This window comes from Phalacrocorax carbo, chromosome 10 (genome assembly GCF_963921805.1).
Source record: "Phalacrocorax carbo chromosome 10, bPhaCar2.1, whole genome shotgun sequence".
Classification (NCBI taxonomy): Eukaryota; Metazoa; Chordata; class Aves; order Suliformes; family Phalacrocoracidae; genus Phalacrocorax; species Phalacrocorax carbo.
This window is the reverse complement of record NC_087522.1, coordinates 2,299,305-2,320,700: the sequence shown is the minus strand read 5'-3', so window position 1 is coordinate 2,320,700 and position 21,396 is coordinate 2,299,305. Positions and strand designations below refer to the sequence as shown.

The window sequence follows — 21,396 nt, the reverse complement described above, 5'->3', positions numbered from 1 at the left end:
GGAACGGCCTCAGGCTGCGTCAGGGGAGGTTTAGGTTGGGTGTGAGGGAAAATGTCTTTAGTGCCAGAGCGGTCAGGCCTTGGCACAGGCTGCCCAGAGAGGTGGGGGAGTCACCGTCCCTGGGGGGGTTCAAAAAACCTGCAGACGTGGCACTTGGGGCCATGGTTTAGGGGGCCTGGGGATGTTGGGTTGGGGGTTGGACTTGATGATCCTAGAGGTTTTTTCCAACCTTAGTGATTCTATGGTTTATGATTCTTACTTTATGAGCATTTAATTAGTTACACCTCCCAGCAGCACTACCTGCCTTGCTTCACTTCTCTAGCTCAAAGTCTTGCCTGGGGATGAGAAGGGACGTGGCCGTCTGTCCAGGACCACCAGGCACCCACAGCCACCCCAGTCTGCGCCATCCTGCTGCTGTGGGGCTTTCACCATAACCTCAGCCAAACGACATCACATTGTGCTGAGGACATCCGCATTCTGTGCCTGGCTCTCCGTTAACGCCGCCTGAAGTGGGGGCTGAACGCTCCCCGCGTGGCACGAGCATGGTGCAAAAAGTAACTCCCTTTGCCAGAGCATCCCTCTGCCGTCCTACCTGGGGATGTCGGAGGTGGGGAGGTCTCCAGGAGGGATGTAGATGCAGATGTTCAGTAACACCAGGACGCGGGCAGGGTTGTTAGCTTTCATGGTTATCGGCGCTGTTTAACCACGCACACGCTTATTTTCCTTGGCTCTGACAGAGAAATGTGCTCCTCGAGGACTTTTCATTAAGCAAAAAATTTATGAGAGAGGATGAAAATTGTGTTTTACTGTCTGAGGTCTCGGTCAGTGCTGTTTCTTCAGACGCTTTAGTAATTCATCTTGGCAAGGACTAAGAAAATTTCTCCAGCGAAACAAAAAATTTAACTTCCACATTTGGAGTCAGTTGCATCGGCTGGTTCCGTCCCCAGCATGGACCGATGCCCGGAGTAATGACCTGATGCCATGGGGATTCAAAACAAAAGTGAAACACCTCACAATTTATGTCCAGTGAAAAATAACGTGTACATGATGTAAAGCGTTATTGGGATTTGATGCTAATTTTAGTGGTCACCTTGGCTGCGTTGGAGGAAGTTGCCGGTGCTGCCAAGAGCAAATTTACCTGATGATGAATGAGGAATCGGAACATAAAATAAATAAATATCAGCAACACCTTTTTTTTCCTCCTTTTTTGGCAGATCGGTGTCATCCAAGGTCACACATTTGTGCAGTAGGAGAACTACTGCCAGAGCTTAGCGCTTTAAAATCACGGCGAAGTAAAGAGCAGCATCTTTAAGTGCGGGATTTAAAAACAAAGCCCAAAGTAGAGTCTCCCAAAAATTCTTGCCCATTGGTTACATTTTCACGTCAGCTTTAATCTTCTTCCCTCCTTGTGCTCAGGCTTGGAAGAAGCTTGCCATGAACTTCTGCAAAAAGTCCTTGTTTTCTTCTTCGAAACCAGGCCTAAAAACTCCCGAGCCGGGTAACGACCAATCTGTATTTGACTTTTTTTCTCCTGTTCATGGAAAAACTTTTGAAAGTTGTGCTCCGAGATGGAGAAAAAGGATTTTTTTGACAAAACGCAGCAAATCGCAACAAGCAGGACAATCTTTTGTTTCCATCAGCAGTTTTCGGAGAGCGGGAACGGTTCCTGGCCAACTCTCAGCATAAACTTGAGCCAGGCTCTGTTCGAGGGGAGGCAGAAGCTCCCCATGGAGAAGCTCATCCCAGAACGGCCCCAGGCAGGGGGTCGTCTCCGCTTCCCTCTGAAGCACGCTGGCCACTGTCAGAGGACGGATACCGGACCCCAAGCCTGGGGGAAATAGAGCCATTCCCACATTTTTATGATTTTTTTTTTAATTACTCCAGGCGGGAGTTTAAGAAGGAATAAGTGCTTTCAGGCTCACGGCGCTGCAGCGACGGGAAGCAGAGCAGCGGATGCTGGTTTCTCCGTGGGCTTCCCAAAATCCAACGCAAACCCTCCGCAACTTAAATCTGCAAAACGGGCAGGAGCCCCCCTGAAGTGACCCCTGGTCCGGCGGGCTCCGAGGGCAGCAAGTGTCGCTGCCTGCCTTCCCAAGCTGCTGCTAATTACTGAAAGCATTTTATACAAAAGAAAAACAAACAAAAAAAAAACACCAAAAAACCAGGAAGTTCCCCTTTTAAAAACCACAAGTTTTATTTGCCTGTAATACCAGCCATTCTGTGGGTTTGGAGATGGCCTTTGAAGATTTGGGGGTTATTTTATTTTTCATTCGTTTCCCTCCCCAAAAGAGGATGCGGAAAGGAGATGTGTAAAGTTACAGAAATAACACAACCTACAAAGGGAGGCGGACAGAAAGTTTGCGTTACGTTAAGCAGGAGAGACGGGGCACAGCTGGATTTATAGCAACCCTCAGAAAAAATGATAAATGGAAGCTGTAATTTTTTATTGGGGGGGGGGCAGATCACGGGTGAGGGAACAAAATAATAAAAAAAGCATAAATTAGAAACGTGGCTGACGGTTGGGAGTAGAAAGCGTTTGGCTCGTATATAATGTGAGTTTCTTCTGGAACATGATCCAGAGCAGTGCATGGAAATTACCTGCAAAAAAGATTTTTCTATTAAGTCATGTAAGGGTGAACTTTCCCTATCACGGCTCCATCGACCGATGCCCCGAGAGGGGGGGCTGCACTTTGCATCGCGCCGCTCCCGAACCCATCCTGCAGCACCCGCCCGTGCTTGGCTGTCCCGCACGGAGCTGCTCCGGCTTATCCTGTCCAGGTATTTAATACGTACAGGATGAAATGCGTCGTGCAGGGCCAGCGCACAATTTAAGCCCAATACAAGCCCAGAGAGACGCTCTGTGTTTCTCCCAATGGCTTTAGGAGAGGTTTTGCTGGCTGTCGGGCAGCTGCCTGTCTGTGCACCCATCCGGCTGCTCGGGGTGCTGCTCCCCGGGGTGTGGGGACATCAATTCGCTGCCTCTCGGGGCCACCGGCTTTCGCCCAGCAAAGGGAGCACCCGTACGGGACCCTCCATCGCTGGGAGAGTGCGGGAACGTCTGCCCACGCAGCTGGGAGGAATCCCGGCGCTCCGAGGATGTTTCTTCCCTCCAGCCCCAGGCTGAGGCTGCTCAGGAGGATCCCGCAGGAGATGACGGGAGCCCGGCTTGCCCCTGGCGGAGATGCCCCGGGGAGGCGCTGGCGGCTGGTTTCCCACGGGGTAAGAGCTGCCTTTGCAAGGCGGTGGGCAGCGGGGCTCCTGCCCGCCCCGTCGCCACAAACCTCTGCTTCGACAGGGACTCTCTCACGTGTCTGCCAGCAAAAGCAGTCCCAGGGGAGACAGGAGTGGGGGGGACGAGGGCAAAGATTTTACCAGCAGAGAAATGTTGGCACTGTGTTTGTAAGGCTCACCCTTCCCCCTTCCCAAATAAAAAGAGAAAGCAGGATGAATCCGAGCCCTAACAGACTGTGAGTTTATTATGGGCAGTGCCCAGTCCCCCAGCTCTGCCCCAGTGCCGGGGCTTGTGCCCAGCCTGGAGGCCAACGTCCCGGCCAGGCCCCAGAGCGCCGTGGATGTGTCCGCCCCACACGCGCTACCGGAGCCCCTCGGCTTACACAGAACATCCCTCCTTTCCTCGCTCTGCATTTCGAAGGGGATGAGCATCCCCAGAGGATTTTACGGCTTGCCCTGTGAACGCAGCGACTCCAGGTCTGCGTGAGCAAATGAAAGGAGTGGGAACGAACCGAGCATCTTTCCGTGACACGTTTCCACCCACCACGTGTTTCTCAAAGAGCAGCAGACTCGCAGCGCCCCAGACTTTCCGAGTCTTGTCCTGACAGCCAAGTTTGTCTCTCGACCTGCCTGGTTTCTTTAGGTTTGAGTCCATCTACCGATCCCCTTTTTGATGCCAGAAATGCTTCCACAAGCCAAATTTCCCCGGTAATTGTCCTTTGGATTAGTTTGGAAAATTGCATAAGCCCTGGGTTAGAGCTGGCTGCGTCTCTCTTCCGAGTGCCTAAGGCTTCATGGGGCAAAGACTAAAGAGCTGCGAAATGCAGAGATATAACAGATGTTGACATGTAGTGAAAATACTAGACGCAGGAGCCTAAGATAATAAATCTGAAAAATTAACACGTAAGAGAACGAAAAAAGGAGCAATATGTTTTGGTAATCATTCTGAACTGCTGAACCCTTCTCCTGCAGTTCAAAAATCTCTGGTATTAAGCAGATGTCATTCAAGCAATGATTAACACATTACTGAATTTCTCCAGTCGTTTAATAAAAGTTTTACATAACATGCAGGTAATTGCTTCCAAATGTCAAGGTAACAATGTGGGCTTCTATGGATGGCATTGTTTCCAGCATCAGGTGAAAAACCCCTCTTGTTGCCTTGATATCAGACGAAGCCCTGCTGCGAAGACCCCGCGCCTGGCCAGCTGCTTTTCCCGTCACTCCTCTGGATGCCAGAGACAAAGAAACAGGCTGGGAAGAGTCAAAGCCTTGGATCTGGGAATGATTTCTTCCCTTCAACTGTCTGTACGGGCAGCAAACGGGCCTTGTGCTCCAAAGCTGTGGCATGGGTATATGTCTTTTCTGCGATTTTTAAATTTTTTTTTTTTAGTTTTCTTGCTAGATAATCTCGTCGCTGCTGGGTGCGAGGAAGCGATGGAAAGAACAGGGTGAATGGGAGAGTCTGGGCAGCAGCGATGGGGCGTTGCTCTTCATAGCAGCCCTTGCCCTGAACCCAACCCATGCTCAAAGTCTGAAATCATCCATCGTGAGATCAGGAAAAAAAGTCATCCCAACCAGTTTATTTGCTGGGGAATCACCCTGACCCACAGCCGGGGGTACTGGCTCTGCACTGCTGCAGCATCTCGCTTGGTATTTCAGTGTCGGTGCAGGAGTGAAGTGTGAGAGTGATGGATGCCGGGGGACGGGGGAGCCTGACAGGCTGCAAACTCTGTGCAGGCTCAGAGAATTGCTGGCTAATGGCTTTCAAGGCTGCAAATGAGCTTCCCAAATTATTAGAGCTGGAGAACAGGATACCTTTAAAACAACCAATCTGTCACGAGACACATCCTGTATCTGTCAGAGGCCAGCGTGACGCCATGGGGGGAATCCGTGACAAAAATCTAGGGAGGGCTGGAAAAAAAAAGGCATGTTGATGTGGTTGTTTTGACGTGACATTTCTTTTTAGGCAGCCTTAAGGGATTTCTGCTGCCGCTGCAGGTAGCACGTGCCATCTCTGCTAACCAGCGTCTCCGCTACGGCTCTCGCTGCTGCTGAGACGAGCGGCGCTGAGAAAGCACGATTGTCCCGCGGCCTTGCAAACGGAGAGAAGACATGTCCAAGGTGCAGGCGCCGTCGGTGCAGTGCTCTGTGGCAGACTGCAGGCAGCCCAGACCCCCAGGAACGTGGCTGGGTTACTTCATCTCTGTGCACTCCAGTTCCTCGGCTGCAGAAGAGGGACGATGACAGCGCTGACCCTTCCCGGACACGTGTGAGCACAGGTCTGTTGATGGCTGAGGATGCACAGGTAGATTCACTGCAGGGTGAACCTTTTGTGGTATTAATAGCTGATGCTACGGCCAAGACCCAGGTCCCATATCAAGACATCGGGCACCTTTTGGGTGCCTGAAGGTAGGTGCGTGGTGCCATTTAGGTGCCCTGCGGGGCCCCAGCTGGCCTCCAGATGCTCTTCCAGCAGGCTCAGGTGTCCTGTAGATCCTGACAGCCCCACAGTTTGCCATGAAACCCCAGAGCATCTCACATGGCACCGGGTACCACGGTTTAGGGCCCCGAATCGCACCCTTTCTTCCCTGGAGGGTGGGTTGAACCCAGTGGTGACTACTCCCTTGGGTCTCCTTCATGCTATGGGCTGATGGGGGCCACCATTCGTGGCATCAGCACTGGGGGTCACTGCGTAGGCTTTCCTGCACCTGGGAAGTTTGGGTCTATTCCCAGCACCACCGCTTGTGTCAGCTGCTACGGACAGAATGATTTATGGACACGTTATTAAAAGCGTATTTTCAGCCTCAGAGCACGAGGGAACCGGTGGGTGGTACTGGAGGCAACATGCCCAGGGAGGACGGAGGTGCTGCTCAGACCACCTGGCTTCTCAACAGAGATGAACAGCAACAAGGCTGAGTAACAGGCTGGCCCCAACCATCAGAGAGGAGATGCTGGAGCAGGTCTAGCCTCGCTCAGGAGGAACCAATTAGCTAGGAAACATCTCCCACCTCCTCCCATGATTAATGTCATTCATCAACTGCTTCTGCTCTCCGTCACTGTCAGGCACCGAATTTTTGCACATGGATGAGCTGCTCAGGGACAGGGGAGATGGTAACATGGTCCAGGGTGAGGGAAGCAGGTGCAAACGATGGTGAACTGATCCAGGCATGCGCTTTCTGCGAGGGCGCAGCCTATCAGAATTACTGCCGTGCCCAACCTGCCGGCGAGCGGCTGGGTGCACTCGGCATCTGCAGGGCTCTTCTCAGATGAAGCTCATCACAGTTTCCACGCAAATATGTGGAAAACATTTGCAGGGCACCTGCTCCCCCACCCTCACACCTGGAGACCTTCTGCCTTCACCTCTTTGAACGACCGGCAGCGCTCGCTCATCGCCTCTGGGACCCGGCGCTGCTCCTCCAGACCCGCGCATCGCGCCGTGCCAGGTGGGTCCCTCCTGCCCTGAGAGCAGCCGAGAGGCACCGCAGGACTCCACGGCCGCGCCGGCGTGGCGTGCACCTGCCTGCAAACTGCCTGAGCACCTGCTGGTGCCCGGTGCGCGGCACACGCTTGTGGGCGCGCCGAGAACCGGGGCGACACCAGAGACGCGAAGGGAACCGTGGTCACGGACAGCCCCAGGACGGCAGTGGGTGAGGTCGTTTGGAGGTAGAAAACAGGACGGCAGCAGCATCACTGGATGTCCAAGCGTGGAAATCACTTTGGAAAAAAACCTGGTTTGGTTTTTTTTTTTTTAAAATAGGAGCATTTCATCTGTTTCATTATGTCCACATCAACTTTTATCATCAGTGAAAACCCAGCTCTTTCTTGTGTTTGTTCTGTGGCTTTATGAAGACATAAACCTGTGGATCTTGCTGCCTGCGTGTCCTTACGGGACTCTAGAGATATCAGCGTGCTCCAGTGATAACGGCTATTCGCTCTCCAGCTCTGGTGCTTTACAGCCCACCAGAACGAATCCCACTTGCCTGCCCTCCAGTCCCCGAGTTCAGAGAAGCGAGGACACACCAGCTGGTCCAGCATGGCCCAGTGACGGGAGCCAGGCTGGCGGGAGCCGGGCAGAGGCTGCATAAAGCTCGTGGAGGTGGCTGATTTGCGACCTTGAATTTGTTGGGCTTTTCTTCTTGCTAACATCGGTGCCAGGGCAGGAGCCGTGCGAGCACCTACCTGTCCGTGGGCTGCAGAGTGGAGGTGACCTTTCCACGGGCCAGTGGCAAGCAGCTCTGAGAAAGCAGGGCTGTGCGACTGCTGAAATGGCCTGGCAGGAGGTCTTTAAATTGCTCGATGTCTCTGTGCTGAAAAGCAATACCTGCTGAGATTAAACCGTTTGGCCTCTTTCCCCCTGTCTCCAAGGCAAACATAGACAGTTCTATTCATACCCACAAGAAATACATATTTCAGCATTTGATTCTTTTTGTGTGTGCTTTTGTTTTATCTAGCGCCATGGAGCTTGGATGTCTTTTTCATCTCATATTGTGCTTTGGATGCAGCCTCTTTTATTCAGCCCTCTTGCTGCCTTCATAAAGAATAACAGCGGCAGTTGTTGTTTTTTCCCCTGGAGCATGGGCTGCTGTAAACCAAAGGGAAACTTCTTGCTGAAAGACGGAGAGGGCAGGCAGGACGCTGCTGTATCCATTTCCACACCAGAGCTGCAGCCCTGCAGGCCATGCAGTTTGGCTTTCTCAAGCCTTCATGGAGAGCAACAAATTGTCCTATAAAAATTCTTGTCTTGAATTTTATTTTTCTAAGGAGACAGGCCTAACTTGTAAACTTGGGACTAAAAATCTTCTTAAATGGACAGCAAAGTCCAAGACAAGCCGTGGCACTGAAGTCTAACGGGGTCTTCAGATTCTGCCTCGCTCCCTCCCTAAATGTGCATCTGAAGCCTCCTTTTCCTGGCTGTGGAGAGCCCGTTTTTGTGGGCTCAGCTAAGCCCCCACCTCATGCAACCTCTCAGCAACCGTCATAAAGAAGAAAACCTTGCAAGGCCATTTCTGCTTATCTTCCAGTTGAGGTGGGACAAGAGCTGCTGGGCCCAGTGCCAGACTTGAAGGATGTGGTCCAGTCTCCCCTCCATCTTCCCGTGAAGGTAATTTGGGGTGAGGATGGGAACTGCTGCCCCCAGCCTCTTCCTCTCCACATCCAGCTGGGAAGTCATGCTGTATGTGCACCGACGAGCCCTGCCCCGAGCTATCACCCATCTTGCTGCCGGTGGCTGTGCTGCTCACACCGGTGCCTCCCGCTGCTTACGCCGTTAGCTCCGCGGCGTGGCCCAGGAACAAGTGCCGCCGGGGATTCAGCTCCGCAGGTCACCAGCTGCTGATGAATCGCCTTCCTGGAGACCAATTGCTTCCCATTCCCCAGGTGAAACGCCTGGGCTGCCTGCACGGAATGGCTCTGCCGGACACGGGGGAGAGGTCCCCATCTGTGATCATGCTTGAGACACTCTGAAAAACAGTAAGAAAATAAGGGCCCCACGGTCGAAGCAAGAGAGGGGGAAAGGCTGGCGGGAGCGACCTGGGCATGCCCCTTCTCACTCCTCCTTCCCCTTCCTTCCCACTCCGGCCTTGCTCTGTGCTGGAGGCGGACAACATCCAGGGCAATGTGTGTTTTGGGCTGTCTAAGATGCAACGAAGAACCTCCCACAGGTCTGAATGATACAGATCCTCCCATTTTAGTTATTTCCACCCTAATTATAAAAAAATGTGTTAAGCAGAAATTTCTTCATTCAGAAATGTTTAGGCACCGGTTCCCAATCATCCAGCTTGGATTATCCTCCAAACAGGGTGCTGCAAACCACATAATCCTCTCCCTGTCGGGCCTATCGCCGTGGTGGTTTCCAACAACCGCGAGTGATGCTGGAAGCAAGAACATCTTGTGGCAATATGTTGCCCTTGAACCTTGAGTTGGGAATCACGGGGTTTAAGGCATTTGAAATCTATGTCTGAAATTTGTGACTCATGACATGCTCTGACGTGAGAGGAGGGATGCTTTGAACCAGGGTGGCTGCGTGAGTTAAACCAGAGCAGCGTTCCTGGGACCCATGGTGTCTGGGAGGCAGTGCCCAAAAATACCCTTCCCAGCTCTAAGATCTGGTCCTTCATGCCCAGGTAAATACCAAAACCTCTGATTTGTTTAATTAGATCAGCCTCTCTCTGCCTTGTGCCATGTGTCTCCCCAAAAGCGGGGCCAAGGCTCCGCTCATTCTTGCTTTCCTCGTCGCGAAGGGCCAGGTGAGGGACGGCCGGTACCGTCCCTGCTAACGGAGCCGCACGTCCAACCCTCCGGCACCCGGGGCGGAGGAGGCAGGATGGGCACGACTGGGAACAGCACCTCTTCGGCCACATGCCTCTCTTCAGCTGCGCAGACCACCGAAGACAAATGAACTGGAGGAAGCATTTCCTCTGCCGAAGGCTCACACCCGGGAGGTTTCTGTTCACAGTGTAGGTCAAGAGTTGAAAAATGAAGAAGAAAGGAAAACAGATAGAAAGATCCATCTTCCCTTATAAAATCCCCAGAGCAGGGGGCATTTGGAAGTCATTTTTCACTGAGCTGAGAGCTGTTTCTGGCCCTTTAGCAGACGTTATTCTCTTCTCAAACCTCACAGTTTGGGACACGGGGAAGCGCTTTCCCTCCACCCTCGCGGGTGCTGGAAGAGGAGCGTTACCCTGGCTGCACGACACTTGGCACCCTCCTCCGAGGCCGGGGTCCACGGTGGTTTGGGCTTTGGTGCAAGGTGGAGCCCAATGCACACTGCAAATGACTCTGTTCCTCAGCGCGCAAACTTTTTAAATGCATTCGGGCTGAGATGCAAAAAGAAATGCGTGGCTTGGATTTGCTGGCATTAATGCACAGGCTAAGGGGGACAGCTTTTAAGGGGGGAAACCCAGGCAAGAGGAGGAAGGAGAATTTCAGCATGGTTAAAGGAAATCTAAATAAAATTCCTTTCTGGAAGAAATTCAAGAAAATTATTTTCCTTCTGTGTTTCTGTCTCTCTTCTTCTGGCTTATAAAAACACCTTGGCTCGGATATTACATCAACTCTGCCTTTTATTAAAAACCCCTGCTCCAGTTGTGCAGATTTCATGCTGTTACATGAAAGTAAAATTTTATGACCAGAAGCTGAAATTAGGAAGGAAACTTTTTTGTTGTTGTTGTGGGTTGGATTTTGTTGATAGTCTTGAGGGTTTGTTTATTTTTGCTTTTTCTAAAGCGCAGCCAACACTTTAGGTCTCAGCACTCCGGGCTTTTTGGGTGATGCTTGTTCCAAACAGGTAGTAACGTGGGGGAGGCTGAGCCCGGGACAAGGCAAGGGGCTGGGCGATGTCCTCCCTCTGCTATTGCGGTTGCCTTCGAGCGAGAAGGGGTTTCATGGCTGTTTCAGAACAGGACGTATGCCTGGGACAGCAAACGCATTTCACTGCATGGGACAGGGGTCCTGGGTGTTTGGCCTGGAACAGGCTCGTGACGTGAGCAAAGCATCTATGCAAGAGCGCGAGCTACTCCCTCCCCTCAGCCTCCCCTGCAAACCCAGACCTGATGGATGATAGTTTGGTCTGAGCTCGTGTTCAGCACCAGCTGCTTGTTGGCTGGGCAGCGCCAGCAGATTTATTTACATTTTTTTTTGCCATCTCTCACTGTAAATGTAGTACTTCTGGTTTCCCATTAATTCCTCCCTCCCCTGCTAAAACAAAATATTTATGGAAGAGTGAAAAAATGTTTTAAAAGGTCATTCAGGCCTTGTTGGATGAGCTATAGTGAACCTAAGGAGTTTCTACATCTGAAGGTTTTCAAAGAAGAGTTGCACGGGGTTAGATGAAAGTTGTAGCTATGAATTACAGTACTGGTTCCTTGTGGGAGCTTGGCAAGGCGCCTCTGCACCTCCAGGATCCATCCCCACAGCCCCTGTTGGGGGCAGCCCTGGGGAGAGATTCAAAGACCCCTGGGCTGGTGGGAGCAGCGATGTGGGGCCATCCCACCCAGCCCAGCTGTGACCCGAGGCTGGAGACCTCTCCCAGCACAGCTTCTGCTGCAGCGCCTCGGGGATGGAGCACACAGAGGGCATCTCGGGGGACTTCAGGGCACGGACCCCCTCTCCCCGCAGGCACGCGCCCACCGCGGCGCGCTGGGAGCAGAGCTGGGCTCCTGCCACGTCCCCGCTTCAGAGACACTTGCCGCGGTCGGGATGGGGGATGTAGGTCAAGCCCCACGGCCCCTCCGTTTCCTTCCAGCCCAACCGTCTGTGCAACCTACTCCTGCCCTTGGAAGATTTACGGAGCAGCAGTAAGTATTTCACCAGCTCTTTATTAATAATGCGGCAATAAAAAAGGTGCAGCCTTTCTTTCCAAGGACTCGCAGAGCCCTTAATAATCCAAGGAGGGATTTGGCTCCCCCCAATAGATAGTTTACTGGTGGGCATGCTTTACAGCCCCTTTGTTAGAGCGGGGCTGTTCCCCCATCATCAAAGTGCGAACTGAGGCTCTGTGATGGGCTAGTCCATAAATCTCTCCTCTCTAATCCTTTCCTTTCTACTATTTGCAAACTGGGGGAAGAGGGGGTGGACTGGACTAGGCAGGCCGAAGCTTTAACCCTTTGCGCTTTGGGGGGATCTTCTCCTTCTGCGCAGAAGAAGATGGTGCATGGAAGGAGGGCTGTTCCACGGCAGCCTTTTAGAAGCAGGTAGTTATACTCAGCAATTAAATCCCAAATGACAGCTTAAAGAGCTCCTGTGGAAGTTTAATAAGTCCACCACTGTATATAAGAAATAAATCTGGCTGCATTACAATCACTTCAAACTACTTAAGCAATAAATGCAGAACTCTGCTCTTATTCAACTGCTATGTGGGTAACGTTGCTTCACTCCTCACTTGGTTTCCAGGGCTGGGACACCAGAGGAGGAACCAGCCCAGCATTTGGAGCAGAATCAAGACTGCGGAGATGACAGGTCTGTGGGAGGGAGGTGGGGTGATCCAGTGCTTCGGTTTGGGGCCACGTTGACTCTGAGGCCCAAACTAAAGACCTGTGGGCCCTGTGGGGGTGAAGAACCCATCTGAGTCAAATGCCCAAATCTGGTCTGTGCTCAGGCTCTTGAAAGAGGTGTTGCACCCTGGCTACCTGAAGGCTGATCTCAGATGCAGAGGTGATGGGGGAACTAGGTCAAGAACAAGAGGCAACACAGTAATTCTGGTCTTCAGGTATTTGTGTGAATGCCTTCATCAAGGCCAGCTTTTGATAGACCGGACTGACGTTGTTATGTTGCGACACCAAATTATTGGTCATGAGTGGATTTGTATCCTCCCAGTGCCTGCTGGAGGTCGGGAACAGGTACGAGGTCCACCGGTGGTCACCTGGGGTTCACAGAGAGAGTCCGGGAGCAGCCCTTGTGTGGCATTCTGTCTGCTAAACCAGGGTTTCCAAGCCCTCCTGGCCTCGTTACCTTAAACCTGCCCGCTCCGGGATACCTCTGTGCCAAAGAGAGACAGGAGCAAGCCCAGGGCAGGATCTGGCCAGCGAGGGGCTGCCTCCTTCCCCCTTCGGCTGCACACATCTCCATTTTTTAGGCATGGCAACGGTTGAAAAATGAACTTTGTGTCCATTCTATCATAAAAGATCCGGGGCTTTTTAAGCCCAGCTTTATAAACAGTGATGAAAGGTCCTGCAACGGGCAGAGGTCTGCTTTTGAAATTGAACAAATTGTCGTTTTATGGTTCCCGTGTGTGGGGGGTGCTGTAAATCTCCGAGCATTTAACGCATCTGTTCTTTTCCAACCACGCTACCAGCATCTCAAGGAGGAGAGGGAGAAATATCTGACATTTCCTGACATCGGCTGCTCTCACGGCCCCCGGGAGTTCCTCAGGAAAGTTTTTAAAGTAATATTTATGGATGATCATGGTGAATCAGGCCCTAAAAGGTACAGAGAAAGGGCTGTTGTTCATTAACATTTGGAAACTGTGCACTGAAGATTTCCCTGTGGAGGGGCAAAAGAAATGGAGTGAAAGTGAAATAGCTTTCGAGCTAATCCAGATCGTTTTTAACATTATTGTTGTTGGTAAAAATCGGAACCTTATTTTGAATGAATAAAAAAAAAAATTAGAAGTGCATTTTTGGGATGGTTTTCCTCAAAATGGTTTTCCTTCCAAAATTCCATAATGAGTTCCTTAGCAAAGATATTTGTTCTTACTGATATATGGGTACGTGGTTGAGTCTTGGTCTTTGTTCATACACAGCTCCACACTAAAACAACAATACATCTGCTCCAGCTAATAACCTAGGCATAACTTCAATTTGGTGGGTTTTCCTGAAGATAACTTCCTCATTGCCACAAGCCATTTAGTTTCAGTTTGATAAAACTGTTCTTAAAGCTTTGCACTCAGAGTGAGTGAGGCTTTCATATGATATTCTCCAAGTTAAACTTCCCCATCTCAGTAAATAGCAGATTTTTCATCGAGATTTGTAAAATCCCTCAGCAGCTACTCAGTATTAATTACTCAAGTTTTATGAATAGGAAAACTGAGCACAGGAGGAGGGATGGTTTGGTCGAGTGCGAGTGGAATAGCATCCCGGGGTTTCAGCTTTCAGTGCCTTTTCCTAAGGGCAACGCCGGTGCCCTTGTGAGCCAGTTAAAAGCCTCCTATAGACTTTGTTGATAACACAAACTCCCTAGAGGTGAGCCAGGGTTTGTCCTTCAACGTGTTTATGTAAAGTACCTTTGGAACAGATTTATTCAAATGAATGCATAGAGAAGATAAGGCCACACGTGTGCTTTGACTGGCTGTTTCTTTCAGTGCAATGTCTTGAGGCTTATCTGAGCGTGCCTGCGATTAGAATTAGCCAGAGAAAGAAAAACTTAGGGTATATTGGCAAAACAACATACAGACCCCTCCATAATCCCCAGGGTTTGAATTTCTTGGGACTTTTGCTGTGACCCTGCACGTCCTGCTCCCAGAAGGGACCAGCGGACTCCTGCGGCTCCCACACCTCCCCGTGTAGGGATTGCATTTCCTTGGGGTCTTCCAGCCGTGACGTTGTGTGGCTGGGCCCAGGCTGATGACGGATGGGGTGCACGGGGTACACAGGGCCTTTGGGTCCAGCACTGCAACAATAGGGCGAACAGCAGCCACAGCTTATTGATGTCGGCGAAACTACACCATGCCGGGCTGCCATCCTGATGGCCCAGGTGTTAGGATCAGCGGACAGAGCCTGCCTCCACAACTCTTGGTCTCTTTCCATAAGTATGGGATGGTTTCAGAGTAACTGAGCGTCTGCACGAGGCAGTTTTGAAGTGCAGAGCCCCGTGGATGCAGAGGTACGCATACCCACAGAGACTCCAGTAATGATTTCCAGAGAGCAGCAGCTGGTCCCCACTTCTTTTTAAGATGTGATGTGCCTATTAAATGCAAAACACCAGGAACAACCAGGTAGTAAAAAGAAAAGTGCTTCCTTCTTATTGTAAGACATCCCACCTTCCCAGTGTGTGCCGGAGCTGTGGTACCCCTGGTTTTCCTATGCAGGGGCGATCAGCAGCCAGAAGGACCGGCTTGACACGTCCATCCAGCGAGGAACTACTCTGGACTCAGCTCCCCTGCTCGACTCTGTGTGTACTTGGCACACGGCAAGAGATGAAGAGCTCAGCCCGCGATATCAGGGCCCCAGAGAGGCTGCAGGCAAGAAGACAATGATTTTCTGCCTGACGCACTAAGCTACAGCTGCCTTACCCTGTCCTCTCGGGAGTGGGACAAGGAGGGGGGCACAAAGCCACGATGACTTCACCAGCAGCGCAAGGGTAGGATGGGGTCCAGCTGAGCCTTGCGAAACACCCTGCCGAGCGTGCTGGCCCTCAGGCATGCTTCCCGGCTCCAAGCGTGCCCGGCCATCGCGCAGTCCTCGCTTGAGTCACTTATAACCCAATACTGGATTGTTACCACAGGCATCAAAAAAGGGGTGTTTTTTTAATTGCTTTTCAGTGACTTCACAAATCCAAGATGCTGCCACTTATCTATCATTCATGGCACTTAAAAAAATCAACGCCTCCCTCCCAAATAAAAATGGAGTTAAAGGTCCTGTGCTTCCCTGTGCCCCTTGCTCTGCCCCATCACGCGGCGGGGCCACGGAGCTTAGCCTTTTAGGAAGTGGCCAAAGCAATCCTGCCTCTTCCTCTGCTCAGCTAAATTGTATTTTCAATTTAGGGACGTGGCCCTGCGATCCTGCACCCAGCACGTGCAGCGGGATCCGGGGCGGGAGCAGCCCCAGGGCACGTCTGGTGGGGAGACCGGTTTAGCTGTTCCTCAGATTTGTCACCGCAGCTCAGGAGCTCTTGGGGGACAGCCGTGTTTGGTCTGCAGTGGTCTGTCCCTGGTCTGTCCAGCCCAGAGGTATTCAACCCCAGAGTAGGTGCTCTAACTCATTGCTCATGACTCCTATGTCTTCCCAACATCTCTGTTAAAAAGAAACCTCCATCTCTCCGCCTCGCTTCCTTTTTGCTGAGACTTTGCTTGGAACTTGCATAAATCTTGCCCAAAAATAACACTGGCCGCTCTCCCAGCTGTGGGCGTCGTGACTTCTGCGCAGGGAAGGGGAGGCTGCGATCTGATGCGTTTCATGGCAGATTTCGGTCAGCTTTGGCACCCCTCCAACCTCGCCGGTACCAAATTTACAAGGTTCCTCTTTCCAGCTTTTCACTCTTCTCCTGGGCTTACCTCCGCCTCTCTGAGGCCTCATCTCTGGAAAGCCACGGTGTTTTCTTGGCACAGCCGCCTGCAAAACGTGGCACAGACAAACCAATAAAAGTAGCCAATAAACTCAGCAAGTTTTCTTTCCTTTGCTGCAAGTGGCCAAGGCAGCACCGCTTCCTTTGGGATGACATTAAAATGCAGCAGAGAGGATGAGACTCAGATCCTTTTCTGTTTGTTTCCCGGACGATATATGATTTTTCCACAGGTGTGAGAAGAGTTCTGAGAAATTTTTTTACAAAGGAAAATAGTCACAGAGACAACCGCCACGGGTGCCGGTGGGCTCAGCCTGGGGTCCTTAATCTGTTAACCAGCCTCTAGGTCAGTGGTGGCTAATCAAAACTGGAGTGAAAACCAAGGGCCTGGTGCCCAGCTGGTGCAAATTAGTCAAACTCTCGTGATTTTCCCGAGCTTGACATCCACAGATCACCTGTGCTGATAGCGCCATTGCTGGAGGGAGGCATTATAAAGAGGAGAAGGGCAATTTGCTCTTCTTGGAAACCTTTCCACCCTCTCTGTGCAGAGAGGAAGGACGTTGAGGGAGCTGAGCCCTGGCTGATCCATGTGGGTTGGAGGATGTTTGAGACGAGGAACTGGCTTGGCTCTCTGGTAGTATCTATTATCTCTTTATCCAAGTAGGGTAAATCAGGAGGAAAATGTACTGGAATGGTGGGAATGACCTGTGAGCCCATCATTAACAGCCTGTGCCATGGGGAAACCGCAGCAGAGGAGGCTGGTGAGGGAGCCTTGACCCTGCTCCGAGGCTCCGGCCAGCCTGGACGTGTGATATGCGGCTAGTTTGCAAGAGCCCCAGGAGTGACCCGCTAGTGTGGTGCTGGTGGGGCCAGCCATAGCCTTCGGGGGTGAGGGCAACCCTGCTGCTGGCTGCAGCCCTGCCAAGGCACACCCTCTGAGCTCAGCCACGGTAAGTCACGTAACCCCCCAGGGCTGAGTCCCCGTGTGGGACCCCAACTCCACCTCAAGACACAGTGACCCCTGTTGTGTTACTTCAGCAGGAAAACTGCTTTCCTCTCTCCCCTGGGCATGGCTGCTGGTTCCCTGTGCTCGTGGTGGGAAGCAGGGACCCTTCCCTCCATCTGAGAGCCCCGAAAGCTCCTCTCTCGACCAACCCTTTGTCTTGGTACAGTCCTGGTCTTTCTGCGCTGTATTAATTTAAGATGCTGTGAAGTGAGAGGTGTGGGGGTGGGGGATGCTGTCTAAAACTTGTTCAGAGCCTGTGCTGGATAAATCCCCATGGAATTTCATTTAAACGAGCTGACACCAGTATGAATCATGCCAGCATTTCCAGCTCTTGAACACTTCCTACCAACTGCCTGCAGGGTCCTTGCTTTTTAGTTAAAGTGAAGACTAAAAGCATCTAAAACTGTTTTAAGACCTCTGTCCTAAAAGAATACTTTTTTTTTTTCCCCCTTTTCACTGTTGGAAGAAACAACATCTGCTATAAAAATCTGCTGGCCAGGGGCAGTGGGAGCGGATACCACTTATCACGGTTTGGCTATTGGAGGCAGCGGCTGGTTCCCAGCAGAAAGTGCCTCAGCCCAGGCCCCGTGATCGTGGCGTATACCGAACAGCGTCTCGTCTGTCTGCAAGCTGGACAGATTAGATGTGCGCAGAGAGGATGGAGAGCTAGGGAAAAAAGAAAGGACAGAGGGAATTGGATGGGAAGGAGGCAGGAAATGAAGGAAAGACTTCCAGGAAAGGGAAAGAGACAACACTGTATTTACAAATATGTGCCTGGGCTTAAGCGAAGCCTCCTTCGTGCTGCTGGGACACAAAGTCAGGCTGCTTTATAGTAAAACAAGGTCTGTGAGGTAGTGTGTCTGTTCCCGGGCTTTAACTGAAGAGTGACATCTCTGAAGAGGCAGCGAAGTGCTCAGGAGTAAGCAGGAAACATGTAAGATTGCAGAATTCAAAAGGATAAACATTATTTGATACCTTATTTATAGGGCACCACAGGGGAAAGGTAAAGGTTTCAGAAAAGAAAGAAGCACTTTAATTTTATCTGGAGATTTTCCAACAATAAAATCTAATCCATCATTCTCTCTGTGTGACTGCTCTTAATGAAAATTTAGAGGCTGTGACTGAAATTTAGAATTCACAGGGGATACTATTAGGAAGATGTCTAGCAGCTATGCAAAACCTGTTATATCATAGCCCCTGCCAAAGGCTGGGGAAGAGTGGAGTGTGAAACGGACAGCTTTTAATTTGGCATGCCGAGGCTCCGCAGCGCCCAGCCTTCCTCTCCAGGGTGGTGGCAGCAGGACTCCCCGGGCCTCGCGGCGGCCGGTTCATCAGTGGGCTCCCACCGGGGATCGGCTCACCGGGTGGCAGCCGGGCGCTGGCAATGGCAGCTGTGCCGCTGATTTCAAAAGAGCTGGGATTTGGCCCATTTACTTGTTACCCAAAGCACCTCGTTCCCCCTACGTTAGTCCCTCAGTGCTGACGAGAGCCCTAGATCTCCTCTAATGCAACCTCTGTTTCTTGCCCAGATTTACTGATTGCAGTTAAGAGCTTTCCAAAAAGAAGAGAACAAATCTATTTTCTGCACAGTGTTTTCTTCCAAGACCTAGTGGAGGCCCTGCAGTGAGGCAAGGGCCGTCGGACACCGCCACGGGAAGGACATCCTGGCTGCCTGACGGGCTGGCGAGGGGTGCAGCACCCGCGCGGCTCCGCTGCACGTCGTCCTCGGCCACGCGCCCGGCTCCCAGACCTGCCATCACCGGCACTGCACCGCTCGGCCAGCGAAAAGGTACTGACAGTGCCTGGTGGGGTGACAGGAGCGTTTTCCTGTCCATCGCTTGGACGGAGACCGTCCAAATCCCTTGCGCGTGGGCCACGCGGCCTCAGTTGTTGCTGGGTAGGAACCGTGAGCTCTGTCTGGGAACCAGCAGGACCATCAGCCGTGCCTGGCGCTGCACAGAGCCAAGAGGTGCCTTTCAGCCATGAGTGACCTGGAGGGGAAGGCTGACCATCTCTAATCATTACCAATCCTCTGCACTTTATTTTTAATCAAAGCAGATCACTAGACTGTTTCCAATACTTTTTAATGGGCAAAAAGGGGCTCCGATTATAAAGACAATAATGTAAAATTATTTAAGGGCCTGGATGTACATCATGAATCAGTTTAATACCAAAGTCACTGCCAATTATTCAACTGATTCAAAATGAGACTCCATCACAAAATGTTAAATCACAGGATAAATCTGTCCTGGGAAGGGCTTTAGTAATCAAAATTCTCTCAAAGCAGAAAAAGCTTTTCTAAAAGCAGGGGGGGGAAAAAGGTTACAGCTTCAGCCAGACATTATATAGTAATGCCAGATGTTAAACAGTTGACTTAAATTATTGGCAACTATCAAATGCAAGATGCTAATACTACTGGTTGCAGAGCTATGCCACCAAGTTTGTACTCTGTGGAATGGGCTTAAATATTCCTTTAATTTTCTGCCTATGGATAACAGGCAATTTGGATTAGCTTCCGCAGAATAATAACCTCCTAATTCTCAGCAGATGAGTATAAGCCTTCTGCAACATCAAAAAATCAAGACCATGCTTAATATGTAACCTTTAATGGCATATGTTTTTAAATTATACGACTCCATTGGACCTGTGTAATTAAGCAAGAGAAACGTCTGAAAGTACTCTGCCTGCCTCACAGACACCAGAAGGCACCTCGATAGTCCCCCACTCCCAAATGCAGAACAAAACATGAAAAGTGTTCACAGATTTGCACGCCCATCTTCTCTCCCCCAAAATCTGCCTTTAAAAATGTTGCCATGAATCCCTGTGGCTGGAGAACGTCAGCGTCGCTTGCAGCGGGGGCTCAGCCCGTACCCATCTGCCCACGTGGGTTCTCGGTTTCTCGCAGAGGCTCTGCCTTTTCCCCCTCCTCCGTGCGCTCCTCCCAGCCACGTTGCCCATTGTGTCCAGCAGGATCTGGGGGCCGGGGCTGACACCTCCTTATTTGTGCAACACCCAGCCTGGCATGTGTAATCCTTTATAATTCCAGCCAGGTGTCCTGCAACAACCCTCCTGCGCGGTGTCAGTGACTCCTTGCCACCCGTGGCCAAAGAAAACAGGATCTGGGCACCTCCTGGCTCAGCCCGGGCCCGGTGGGAACTCTCAGCCCCCGAGCACGCGTCTCTTCCCGCTGGCCTTGCAGTGTGACCGCCAGACTGGGCACCTCGTGCCTTGCAGGATGAGATCTGTTCTCTCTCTGCTGGCCTTGGGATATGTTAGATATAAACGGGGCAGAGTCACAGCTCGGCCTGTTCAGCAGCTGATGGCTCGTCAGTGTTGCTGTGCAAATGATAAAACAAACCTACACGGCCCGTGAGCTCCCCGGAGGCACGAGGACAGCCCCCAGCCTGACCTGCTTGCTACAAACTGTAATAAAATGTCCGGCAAGTCTGGGCTCAGGCTGAAGTAACAAAACTCAGCTGTTCAGACGAGCCAAAGCCCACATTTGCTTTTGTTTTGTTTTGTTTTTTTCCCCTTCTTTCCTTGATATAGAGCTGGAAGCATTTGAGAGCGTGGACAGCAGGGCTGAGTTTGTTCCTGCCTCTGCACTGGGGAGGGGGGGAACATCCTTGCTCAAAGGCTGGAAGATGGGTGAAATGGCGGTGAGGAAAGGGTCAAAACACATCCCCCCTGACTGCGAGCAAAAGAAAAATGTTGGCAGAGACAAACCTTGCCACAGGAATAAAAGGTTGTCCTGACTGTTCATATTACTCCACATGGGGTGAGTAAAACTGTCGGTCGGACTGAAGCGTCTGATATACAAAGGGGAATAAAAACTCATTAAAGGTCTAAAAGGAAACCCTATTAAAATACCAAATATAAAATGGAGGAGACTTGATCACCCTAGTGCTAGAGGAGTGTCAGGGTTTGAATGAACCTGACTTTTTTCTTTTTTTTTCCCCCTAAAAGCAGAGGAAATGTGTTTTGTGGAAAGCCAGGTGGGATGAGGGGCAGGTAGAGTGTCAAAGAGCACTGATAATATTTCAGGGTCTCGCTAGGAGCCTGAAATATGAAGGGGATTTATTCGGCTTTCAGCAGGGAGGAGAGTGCTAGCAGATTTTTGAAGGCATTCCAACGAGGTTCATATTCATCTGTTTCTTAAATCGAGAGCTCTTGGCTGCCGCTGTGCCGAGGTAGGGAGCATCTCCACTTCTCCTCTCTCCCGCCCGGGACGCAGGCTGGCTCATAGCTGAAGGTGAATTAGCACCGGTGGGTCCTTGTGAGTCTCCTGCCCTGGCCATTGTTCCCCTGAACATCCAACAAACCAGACCGTTTTTACAGGGCCTGGAATACCCTGAGAAGGGTCTTTCTCACGGCATCTCATTTCTACTTTATTTGGTCTTGGGGAAGGAAAGAAATTATGAGGGGAAAGAACTAAACGAGCCATT

At 51.2% G+C, this 21,396-nt stretch overlaps 1 long non-coding RNA gene across 3 annotated transcripts in view; it reads left to right on the top strand.

Annotated features, from left to right (window-relative positions):
• Window positions 1–10,347, top strand: part of LOC135315152 (uncharacterized) — a 29,963-nt gene extending 19,616 nt beyond the window's left edge. For all 3 annotated transcript variants that reach the window (XR_010374589.1, XR_010374588.1, XR_010374587.1), the window contains 2 exons: window positions 323–5,510; window positions 6,034–10,347. This is a non-coding gene — a long non-coding RNA (uncharacterized LOC135315152). The remainder of the gene's footprint in view (window positions 1–322; window positions 5,511–6,033) is intronic.
• Window positions 10,348–21,396: the final 11,049 nt, after the last annotated feature.